General features: G+C 49.5%; 1 protein-coding gene across 1 annotated transcript in view; it reads left to right on the top strand.

Moving 5' to 3' along the window:
- The window catches only part of AURKAIP1 (aurora kinase A interacting protein 1), a 155,656-nt gene that overhangs the window by 19,309 nt on the left and 124,282 nt on the right, over positions 1 to 12,065 (top strand). The window lies entirely within an intron of this gene.

Below are 12,065 nucleotides of genomic sequence, written 5' to 3'. Positions count from 1 at the left end.
TCTGGGGCCACCAAAAGTCTCTGGCCACTAATTCTGTCGTCTTTTCCTTGCCGAAGTGGCCAGCGCTGGGTGCGTCGTGCAACTGCTGCAGAACTTTCGCGCGGAGATCGTCTCCCGGAATGTAGAGAGCACCTTTACGGGTCAGCAGGCCGTCGCGTATCTGGAACTCGTCGTCCTTCGCTGTGCCCCTCCGCACCTCTTCCATCTTGGACTGTGTGAATGGATCCGCCTGCAACGCGTGACGCACCGCCTCCAGGTCCACGGCGGCTGAAGCGCACGCCCACGCCTGCGGTGCAAAAATGTGCTTGGCTGCCACCGGTGCCGCTGCCTCGAGATACTGCGGTTTCCTGGAGAGCGCATCTGCTATGACATTGTTGTCGCCTGGGATGTACTCTATCCTGAAATCGAAATCCGCAAAGAACTCTGCCCAGCGTATGTGCCTCTGGCTCTGTAGCTTCGCCGTGCGCCAGTACTCTAGGTTCTTGTGGTCCGTGCGGACCTGCACGGTGTGCTTGGCTCCGATGAGAAAGTGCCTCCACGCCTTGAAAGCTGCGTGGATGGCCAGCAACTCCCTGTCCCAAATGGTGTAGTTCTGCTCCGACTTGCTGAGCTTCCGGGAGTAGAAAGCACAGGGCCTCCAGTTTCCCTGCGGGTCTTCCTGTAAGAGGACGGCCCCCACCGCTCTGTCAGATGCGTCAGTCTCCACCCTCATGGGCCTGCCAGGATTCACGTGTAGCAGCTGTTCTTCGGACGCGAAGAGACTCTTAAGTCTCCTGAAGGACTGCTCCGCTTGGTCCGTCCAGGTGAACTTCTTCTTCTTGGAGCTGAGAGTGTCCGTGATAGCTGCCGTCTCCTTGGCGAAACCCTTGATGAACTTGCGGTAAAAGTTGGCGAAGCCGACGAACCTCTGGACCTCTTTCCGATTTCGCGGGCTCTTCCAGTCCAACACCGCGCGGACCTTGGCACTGTCCATGGCTAGTCCCCTGTCGGACAGCCTATAGCCCAGAAAATCCACCTCCGTCACGTCGAATTGGCACTTCTCCAACTTGGCGTAGAGCCTGTGCTCCCGTAGCCTCTGCAGGACCTCCTTCACGTCGCTCTCGTGAGCCTCCGGCGATTCTGAGAAGATCAGAATGTCGTCGAGGAAACATACGCACTTCTTGTAGAGGAGTCCCGCCAGCACATGATGCATAAAAGCTTGGAAAAAGTGGGAGCCATTTTGGAGACCAAACGGCATAACTCTGTATTCGTAGGTGCCCAACGGCGTGAACATGGCCGTCTTCCACTCATCACCCTCTCGCACACGTATGAGATTGTAAGCTCCGCGGAGATCCAACTTGGTGAAGATCTTCCCTTTCCGCACCGTCGCGAGCAGGTCGTCGATCTTGGGCATGGGAAAGGCCGCGGGCTTTGTTTTTGAGTTTATGAATCTGAAGTCTACGATGAGCCTCTTTTGGGGCGTGTCCTTCTTCTTCACAAAAAACACAGGACTGCCCCCTACAGCCTTCGATTCTCGGATGAATCCCCGCTGCAGATTGTGGTCTATGAATTCCCGGAGCTCCTGCAGCTCCTCCTCGGACATGGAATACAGCTTCACAGGCGGCAGCGTTGTCCCTGGCAAGAGGTCAATAGCGCAATCGTAGGGCCGGTGAGGTGGCAATTGGTCAGCCTCCTTTTCGCAGAAAACCTCCAAAAACCCCTTGTACTTGAGGGGTACTGCTTGCGCCATGCTGAGACGTAGCTGCTGCCCCTCCTCTTGGCCCTCCTCCTCCTGACCGGTCTGGATGCAATGCTGCGCGCAATAGGACGAGCCGAAGGTGAGCTGCCGCTGGTACCACGCCATGGTCGGGCTGTGCCTATCCAGCCAACTCATGCCTAACACTATAGGCGTGTCTGACAGGCGGGTGACGTTGAAACTGATGACTTCTCGGTGATTGCCAATCTGCATCACCATGGGCGGCGTCTGTTGTACCACTTGCCCCCCCAGCAGTTTCCTGCCATCCACTGTGACGACGTTCAATGGCAGCGTGGCTGGCAGAAGCTCTATGCGATGCTGCTTGACGAACTGCACCCCCACGAAGTCTGCGTTGCTCCCACTGTCAATTGTGATGGGGACCTCCAGGGTGCGTCCATTAGGTAGCTGGAGGGTTGCAGTGAGCTGCACTACAGGTTTGGGTGGCAGGGGGTCTGTAGGCTGCAAAAGCGCTGGGGACTGCTCTACTGACTTGCCTGGCTGTGCCCCAACATTGCTGATTCCAGCCAGGCATTGTCGTTTCCCTGAAACAGCTCTTCATGCTGTGCTGCTGCATTTACTGTTGCCAAGGCTGCAGTGTGCTGCCGGAGCCTCTGGGGACACTCTTTCGCCATGTGCGTTGCACAGTCACAGATGTAACACTTCCTGTTCCCTCTAGGAGGCTTCTTCTTGACTGTTCCGGACGCTGGGGCTCCGGCCACTGACTGAGCCTTAGCACTCCCCAGTTCCATAGGCTCCTCCCCTGGCTGCAGCTGAGGGGAGAGACGCGGACGTCCTGGATCTCTGGGAAAGAAAGGAGGCACTCTGGGCGGTGCGTGAAGCTGGCTACCCCCCTCATTGCGCCAAGGGCGTTCTTCCTGGCGCACTCCAATGGCAAGCGCTCGCTGCACCACGTCTGCCAGGGTTTTAGGTCTGTCCCCCCTAGCCAGCTCGTCCTTCACAGGGCCAGATAGCCCCTCCCAAAATAAGTCTCTGACAGCCAAAGAATCCTTCTCCCAGCGCAGCACATTCAGCAAGGCGAAGAAGCGAGCATGATACTGACGTACGGAAGCCTTGCCTTGCCTTAAACCATGGATCTGATGGCGTGCCACATCCACATCCACACTAGACTGGAAGCAAGCGTCCATGCATTTGATAAATTCATCAGAGTCCCTTCGAGCAGGACAATCCTCACGCCACAGATTGCGCAGCCAAGCCCTCGCTTCCCCATGCAAGTGGGACACAATGAACCCCACTTTCTCTTCCTCATCTTTAAAGTCGTCGCGAAGCAAGTGCAACGCATATTCTACGTCTGCTTTAAAACTGGGGTATTGCTGCAGGTTCCCATCGAAGTGGGCTACCAAGTTGCCCCCTCTTCTGCCCAGTGCTACTCCAGCCGCTTTGGTCCCCGGGAACCCCACCTGGCATGCATGATCCCACCTGGCTTGCAGATCTTGGCACCGCTTTTCTGCCTCTTCCCCCTTCTTCTGGGAGACCACTACCTCAGTGGTAAGCCGGGAGACTGCGTTGCGTAGCTCAGCTATCTGCTGCTCCATACTCAGGGCTGCCAAACTTCGTGAGCTTTGCAAAAAAAAATTTTGCGTAGTTTTGGAGGGGACTTACTGTCAGAGGCTGCCTCAGGTCTCAGCTCACAAAAGACCAACGCCAAGCTCTTCTTATATACAGGGATGTTTATTGCAGTTCATTATAGATTCCACAACCGAGGCGTGCAGCCCCGTGTCTTTAACGTCAGACGTTTGAAGTCCCCTCTGACTCGTCCCCGCCCCTGCACCAACTTATGAGGCTTGTGCTAGACCACCGCTTCCTGTCTTTCCTTTTCCGCAGGGTCTTTCTGCCCCCCTGGGTTCCTTCCCTCCTGCTCTCTCCCGAAGCGGATTCCTGAGATGCCTGTTCCCCCCTCCTTCGTGCTTTGGGGCTGGGCTCCTCCTCCGGGCTTTCTCCATTTCCGCGCGCCTCCACATTTGAACTTGGCGCGCGCTCGCTACCCCTGACCTTCCTTTTGACACTGACACTACTCCCTGTACTACTCTCCCCCTCTTCCGGCAGGACGTTCTCCCCAGATCTCCTTCCCCTGTCTCTTTCCTGCTCCGCTCCGTGTGTCACACTGGGAACCCCCCTCTCTTCCCTTCGTTCCTGCTGGGAAGCCGGCCCCGATCTCCCACTCCCGCTCGGGGTTTCCCTGCTGCTTCCCTGCTCCTGGCAGGTCCCCCCTGTGACCCTTCTTGTCCTGACTAGGGGCGCCCCCTCCTGAGAATCCTCCGATTCACTTGAGAGACTCATGGAAGATCTCAAGTCATTGTCATCCTCTTCCTCACTGTCCTGGGATTCTTCCTCGTCGCTCTCCGTCTCCTCCCTCACCTGTGTCTCTGTCTCTGAACCCCTGACATATATATATATATATATATATATATATATATATATATATATATATATATGCAGGTTTTGGTGTCCTCGGGTGTCTTCCCGTGTAAAAGTTGGGGTGTCTAGGCGACGTTTCGACGAGGTCTCACTCGTCATCTTCAGGCTGGTGCTTTCGGCTTCTTGTTACTGGAACAGAGCGGGATCTCAGTGTTTGAGTTCCTATAAATACTGTAGAGGGGTGTGGTGTATTGCCTCAAAAGTTCTGGGCAGAGGGGAAGTTCCCAGGCTAGTGTTCTTTTCTTCTTTTGTTCCTTAATTACTTGAGGGATATCTTGAGTGATTTCTTGAGTGATATTCTGAGTACCACTTAGGTGGGTCATTAGGTGTGGATTAGTTGCTAAAGCCTTCGTGTCTTGACCTCTTGAATTTGTGAAGAGTTTTTCTGGGAAGATGGCTGTACTGCACTTAGTTGTGCTTTGGCTTGGCTTCGTGTATAGGGGCGAGCTGTGGTTTTGTGCCCTGTGCCAGCCAGATCTGTGTAGGGATTGCAGGGGGGTGCAGCATCCGGAGGTGCCACTATGGTTTGGTTACTGGATGGTGTCTGTAATTTATCTGTGGAGAGGGTCTGGGTTTGGGTCTGGTGTGGTTGATTGGTGGTGGCGTTCTGTGTGCCTCTGGATCTGGTGTCGGTTTTTGTGGGGAGGGCTAATTTCCAGATGTCTGGCAGGCGGGACGTGTCGTCACGCTTGTTCATGTTGTGAGGGTGTTTCTCTATCTCGATGGCTTCCATGATTATTCTCTTGTGGTGATGTTCCATGTTAAAGAGCAATTTGGAATCTGCAAAATTAATTTCGTGTCCTGTTTCTTTCATGTGTTGGAAAAGAGAGGAAGATTTTTCTTCTTTTTTGACGGCATTCTTGTGTTCTGCGATACGTGCATTTATTCGTCTGTTTGTTTGTCCAATGTACGTGGCTGGGCAGACTTTGCAGGGTATTTCATAGACCCCTTGGTTTTCCAACTGGATTTTATCTTTGGGGTTTCTGAGGATATTGGCTATTTTTTGGTTGGTGCAAAAGGCTGTTTTGATATTGTGTTTATGGAGGATTTTGCTAATTTTATCTGTAGTGCCTTTGATATAAGGAAGGAGGGCCATGCCTTTAGCAACTAATCCACACCTAATGACCCACCTAAGTGGTACTCAGAATATCACTCAAGAAATCACTCAAGATATCCCTCAAGTAATTAAGGAACAAAAGAAGAAAAGAACACTAGCCTGGGAACTTCCCCTCTGCCCAGAACTTTTGAGGCAATACACCACACCCCTCTACAGTATTTATAGGAACTCAAACACTGAGATCCCGCTCTGTTCCAGTAACAAGAAGCCGAAAGCACCAGCCTGAAGATGACGAGTGAGACCTCGTCGAAACGTCGCCTAGACACCCCAACTTTTACACGGGAAGACACCCGAGGACACCAAAACCTGCATTCCTGTACCCGTGAAAATCTACGAAAACATATATATATATATATATATATATAGTTAACGCCCTACATCTTGCTCAAATAACCATTTTACTACCTCAAAATAAAAAAATTCCTTCCAATAGCACCTAGGTGTATCTGAAGAAGTGTGCATGCACACGAAAGCTCATACCAAGAACTAACTTAGTTGGTCTTTTAGGTGCTACTGGAAGGAATTTTTTTATTTTGACTATGGCAGACCAACACGGCTACCTATCTGTAACATTTTACTACCTGTGCTCTCTCAAATGCCCAGATATACAGCCTTGGTCCAGCCGGGATCTCTCATCTAACATCAAACATGTGTGCTTGCCATTTTGCAGAGGTCTGGTTAGGAAAATATATAGCTGAGACAGAACACCCGTTTGACTTCATGAAGGTCAGTGGACTTTAATGTTGCATACAGACACTTCTGGGATATTTATGAACCCTACACTAACTTGTCCCTACTTTGCTTTTTTCACGTTTTTGAGCTTCGTTGTAGTTGGCCTGAGATTTGCACATCTCTGCAGGAGAACCCTGGATATGATACGCCGCATTGCATGCAAATTCACCCCATTAATCTTTGGTGACGGAGCTCAATAAAACAATACAGCAGAAAGCGAACTCGCTTTAGGCTACAGGCAGAGCGCAGGGGGGTTGCGGCATTTCTTCGACGAACCCTTCCCCAGCCAGGAGTTAACTTCCAAAACTAGTCTTTGCACGTGCTCTGAGGAAGCCACAACCTCTGGGAGTTGATTAATTGTGCGGATTTGGTTTGGTCTCTGAAACTGCATAAGTCACTTTGATAATACTTCTGGAGAAATCTGTCAAGGTGGCACGGCCAGGCTTACGATTAGGCCAAGTGAGGCAGAGGCAGCAGATGCCACAACACTGATGGGTCCCATCTGCTGACTTGTAGTTTGTTAAGGGTGCTGAGAGTTACTAGGAAACTCCCCCCTTTTCTCCTACAATATTCAGAGTCCATCTCTTTCCCCAAGGAACTTTGGGAACTGCATATCTACCAGTCCTCATTAATAACCTCACTGCCGTACTTTGAACTGGCTGGAGTTTCCGAACTGTTTGTAAAGGCAGCCCAATAAATAACACACTGCAGTAATCCGTCAGGAGTTTTTTTCTAAAGCAGAGCTAACTGTAGCAAGACGTACCTTGTCATCTTGTTGAGAGATAAGCTGCAGGCCTAGTAGTGGTAGTACTCTTCTTCTGTTACATCAGGGTTGGGGAAGCTTTTTCATCTTCCCTTCTGGGCCATCTACTGGGGCCACCTGACAGTGGCCAGAGGCCAAAGTGGCCAGGGCAATAATGTAAACATCACCTTTGCACAGGAGGCTAAATTTACACACATGCAGACACCTCTCTATCCTCCATCCAGGTGAGCAAAATTATGAGAGTTCACCTCAGACATCTCATGGAAGGGTATGGAGCAGGGACTGTGATGGCCTGGCCTGGAGAAAGGGGATGTTCTGGAGAAAGTTGAGGGCCACGTAGAGAGGACTAGAGGGGCACATTGCGCAAAAAATCTGACATTCACTCCAAAATGGCACCAAACACCCAGAAAAGCCCCCATGCAACAGTTGGCAGTGAAAACACTATGTTTCCCAGAGACCAAAAAACAACAACAAAAAGCCCTTGGCACCCTAACTCCCGGGGTCAGGATTTTGCCAAAAATCCGACACCATCCGATTCACTCCAAAACGACGCCAAACACCCAGAAAAGGCCCCCTGCAATGTTTGGCAGTAAATACACCACGTTTCCCAGAGACAAGCACTGCTGCAGTGCCACAGGCAGGAGGCTAAGTGGTGGTGAATGTGGCACCTGGTAGTGGTGTGGGAGAGGAGGGTGGCACTTCCAGTTTTGCCTCAAGTGGCAAAATGGGATGTACCAACCGTGACTTCAGGATTCCAGAAGGAACAGCTCCCAGTTTGGAGGGAAGGAGTGCAAGGACTCGCAGGTCAGGTGGGGCTTGTTAGCTTTGGGAAGAGTTGCCCGATTCCTCAGCTGGAGCTGGCTCAGGGCAGGTGAGGATCACATGCCTCATCAACCCCAGAAGATATAACAGGAAATAGATAGTGCCTGCTTGAGGTGTGACTGGAGGGTCGGTGCCACTACACCACATGGAATTGACCACCTGGAGAAATGGCACCTTCAGGAGCCAGTGTGGTGTAGTGGTTAAGAGCCGTAGACTTGTAATCTGGTGAACCAGGTTCGCATCTCCGCTCCTCCACATGCAACTACTGGGTGACCTTGGGCTAGTCACACTTCTCTGAAGTCTCTCAGCCCCACTCACTTCACAGAGTGTTTGTTGTGGGGGAGAAAGGGAAAAGAGAATGTTAGCCGCTTTGAGACTCCTTCGGGTAGTGATAAAGCAGGATATCAAATCCAAACTCCTCCTCTTCTTCTGTCCTGCTCTGGGATCAATTGGGCATACAAAGGAAGAGATTACCTGTCAGGCATCCAGGTCCTAAGCTGTATGGGGCTTTTGTACAGTGGGACATGACCAGTGGCGTAGCGTGGGGGGTGCAGGGGGGGCCGGCCGCACCGGGTGCAACATCTGGGGGTTAGGGTTAGGGGATGCAAATCCACGGGTTAGGGGGCGCAAATTACTTGCCTTGCCCTGGGTGCTGACAACCCACGCTACGCCACTGGACATGACTGCAGTCAAACCAACAATTCATGTTTTGTGATATGGGCATGTGAAGGGGCTGAAGCTCACAGAGCTTTCATGTAAATTATTTTAAAGAGAACTATGTGAGATCACTTCCTTTGTCTGCTTTGGCAGGAAGCTGTAACACTGCATATGTCCTTCCTTCCTGGGCAGCCTCCTCTTTCTTCATCATGCTTCCAAACTGACCACATGTGCATGTCTGAGCACTGCAAGTCCGACACCGTTTTTGAACTTACATTTTGTCCTTTGGTGATTTAGATAGTGGTTATAACCTGCCTTCATTTTGCGACTGTGATTGCTGCTAGATTATGTAAGTAAATACTACTTTTATTTCTTCACAAAACAGTGTGTGTTATATGATTGTTATTTCTAAGGGGGAGAAGAGGGGTAATACCAGGGGAAATCGAGTCTCCCTTAAAGCAACCTGGATTATTGTTTCTTGAAGGTTAAATCAACCTCGCCTTAGCTTCCAAGTTTAAGGTGCAAAGGATGGCATTCTGCTGATCTCACTAATGTGAGCAAGGAAGGATAATAACTAAACAAAATTCCCTTTTCCTAGTGCCTAAACTCATTCCTACATGTGCGCCACTTCCAACACCTTGAACTTGGCTCGGTAGTTCATTGCAATTCTTTCAGCAGCAACTCCCAGTGAGAAGTTGAGAACCTGGGACCTTCTTCATTCCAAGCACATCCTCTCGCTGCGCTTTGGACTCAGCTTTCAGCTTGACCCTTGCCTCGCATTTCCCCCCTTCACATTTCAAAGCTCGACGGCTCAATCAGAGAGGCAATTGGCAGGAAAATCCCAGTTGTCTTCCCCAATCAGGTTAATGGGGGAATTGAATTTCCATGGTAACCAACTGCCTCCAGCACAGCCAAGTAACCACCACCTCTTTGATAAGACAGATGGAAGGTCACATCTGGATCAATTAGACCTGATCCTTGAGATTTAGATTGGATTATGCTCAGGAATAGCCAAACCTGTCAAATTTGGTTTCTCATTTGGCTTTATTTTACAAAGCCCTGAGCAACTTGAGGTCCAAGGTATCTTAGGGACCAAACCCTTATCTCAGGCTTCCTCAAACTCAGCCCTCCAGATGTTTTTGGCCTACAACTCCCATGAACCCTAGCACGCAGGACCAGTGGTCAGGGATGATGGGAATTGTAGTCTCATAAACATCCAGAGGGCCACGTTTGAGGAAGCCTGCCTTATCTCCTGGCTCAGACACTGAGCTTATCCACAGGAGTGTCATTGGTGAGTTGCCAAGGCTCATCTGACAGCAACAAGAAACTGTATCATCGACCATGTCATCGACCCAGTAAAATGCTCTGCCAATATAAAATTTGGCAGGCACCATCCGCTTTCACCTCTACCCATGTTTCCCAAACTTGGGTCTCCAGCTGCTTTTGGACCACAATTCCCATCATCCCTGACCACTGGTCCTACTAGCTAGGGATGATGGGAATTGTAGTCCCAAAACAGCTGGAGACTCAAGTTTGGGGAAACACTGCTCTGCACGCCTGCTGAAACTTTTCTGTGCTGGGGAGCTTATGCAGGCAATTAAGAAGGCATCTTTCCATAATAGTTGGTTGGTGGTCTCTGATTTGCAACAAGGCCGTAGCTCAGATGCAGAGCACCGTCTCTGCATGCAAAAGGTCCCAGGTTCAAGCCCCAAAATCTCCAAGTAGGGCTGGGAATGTCCCCTTATTGAAACCCTGGAGAGCTTCTGCCTGCCCGTGTAGACAGTACTGAGCTAGATGGGGCCATAGCCTGGCTCCATAGACGACAACTTTTTAATGCCGACATTGGCAGATTGCCAGCCCAGGGAATCAGAGGGCATGGAAAAGGCCAAGTCATCAAGGCATTTTAGCTACCTGATGTGGGAAATGAAATCCAATTTTATTTCACCCCTGAAAGCCTCTCCTGCGCTGCGGGAAGGTTAATGGCGGTTCCCCAGCAATTTCATTTTTCTGTTAATGATATTAAAACCTCTCATCTGGGGAAATAATAGCAAAAAGGGCAAATTCAATCTTCGCCGACATTATTAACAAGGCTTGTTCCGGAGAAGAGGGCTTGTTTCTTTGCTATCGCTGATGAAAAAGCCACAGCATTGATAGAAAAGCAATGTTATGTGTTTGGAGATTCGGGAGGAACATTGTTCTCTGGTCTGGCATCCACATTTATAAAATGACACCAAATGATGGAATGCAGCCAGCAAATTCTGATTCTGAAGGTGACTTAGAGACACCAGCATGACAGATTCCTCTTGGGGGGTGGGTGTCAGGAAATTTTTTCATCAGGGGACGGTCCACTGTCCCTCAGACCTTGTGGGGGACCGGACTATATTTTGAAAAGGAAAAAAAAAATGAACGAATTCCTATGCCCAACAAATAACCCAGAAACGCATTTTAAATAAAAGCACACATTCTACTCATGTAAAAACACCAGGCAGGCCCCACAAATAACTCAGAGATGCATTTTAAATAAAAGGACACATTCTACTCGTGTAAAAACACGCTGATTCCCGGACCGTCCACGGGCTGGATTGAGAAGGCGATTGGGCCGCATCCGGCCCCTGGGCCTTAGTTTGCCTACCCATGGTGTACAACTTTCTTTCTTTCTTTCTTTCTTTCTTTCTTTCTTTCTTTCTTTCTTTCTCTCTCTCTCTCTCTCTCTCTCTCTCTCTCTCACACACACACACACACACACAAAATTTATAAACTTCTTAACACCATAGTTTCTTAATGGACTATTATCAGGGTATATTGCTTGGGGGGAGCTGACATTTCTCTCAACCCAGGTTCGTCAACATAATATCTGTGGGCATAATGGTGCCCTTGAAGTCTTGCCCTGGTGCCCACAAAGGGGGCTCACTGCCCGCTTGGTCATGAGCTGCATTGAAAACTTCATAATGCTGAAGGAGGAAGTGGGGCAAGTGATGCTCTTCCCAACTTCCGGTTTCAGCTCTATGTGCTTTTCAGGGCTCAGAATAATTCTACTGGGGCTGACTTTTACCCACATTCCTTAAAAGGCAAAATGTGCACGTACTTTCTAGTTTATTTATATATCCCTCCGAAGACAGCGGTTTGATCCTGAAGAGGTGAGAAAAGTGATGGGGGGGGGTGTCACACTCATGGCCCTTGCTCCAAAATCCAAATGCGCCCATGAGCCTCAAAAAGTTGTCAACCCTTCCTCTAGCCATGTCTGCATCCTCTTGCCTCCTTGGTTGTTCTGATTTTACTGGAAGGGAAGGAGGGAGATGAGAATAAGGGAAATCTATTGGGGCATAATCTTCAGGTGGCAGATTGGGAAAGGTTATGCAAAACAGACCTGAAATTTACGGCATATAGTACGCTGAAAGAAAATTATATGAAAATGATGTACCGGTCATCTCTGACTCCTAGTAAGCTAGCAAAAATGCATAGAACAAGTATGAATACCTGCTGGAAATGTAAAGAAAAAGAAGGTACCTTTTATCACATATGTAGTGGTCATGCAAAGTAATAAAGGCTTTCTGGGAAATGATAGATAATGAACTGAAAAATAAGTTTGAAATAACTTTTGTAAAACACACACACACACACAAAACACCCAGAAGCCTTCTTATTAGGAATTGTAAGTAAGTACCAATATACCAAAGGAACAGAAAAGACTTTTTATTTATGCGACAACAGCAGCACAGATACTACTAGCCCAGAGATGGAAAGAAGAATCCCTACCAGAAAGGAATGGCAAACTAAGCTGTTAGACTACGCCAAAATGGCAA

Source organism: Podarcis liolepis (assembly GCF_965112155.1).
Source record: "Podarcis liolepis genome assembly, chromosome: 7".
In the NCBI taxonomy this organism is placed as follows: domain Eukaryota; kingdom Metazoa; phylum Chordata; class Lepidosauria; order Squamata; family Lacertidae; genus Podarcis; species Podarcis liolepis.
The sequence above is the reverse complement of the archived record's forward strand: the minus strand, read 5'-3'. Positions and strand labels throughout refer to the sequence as shown.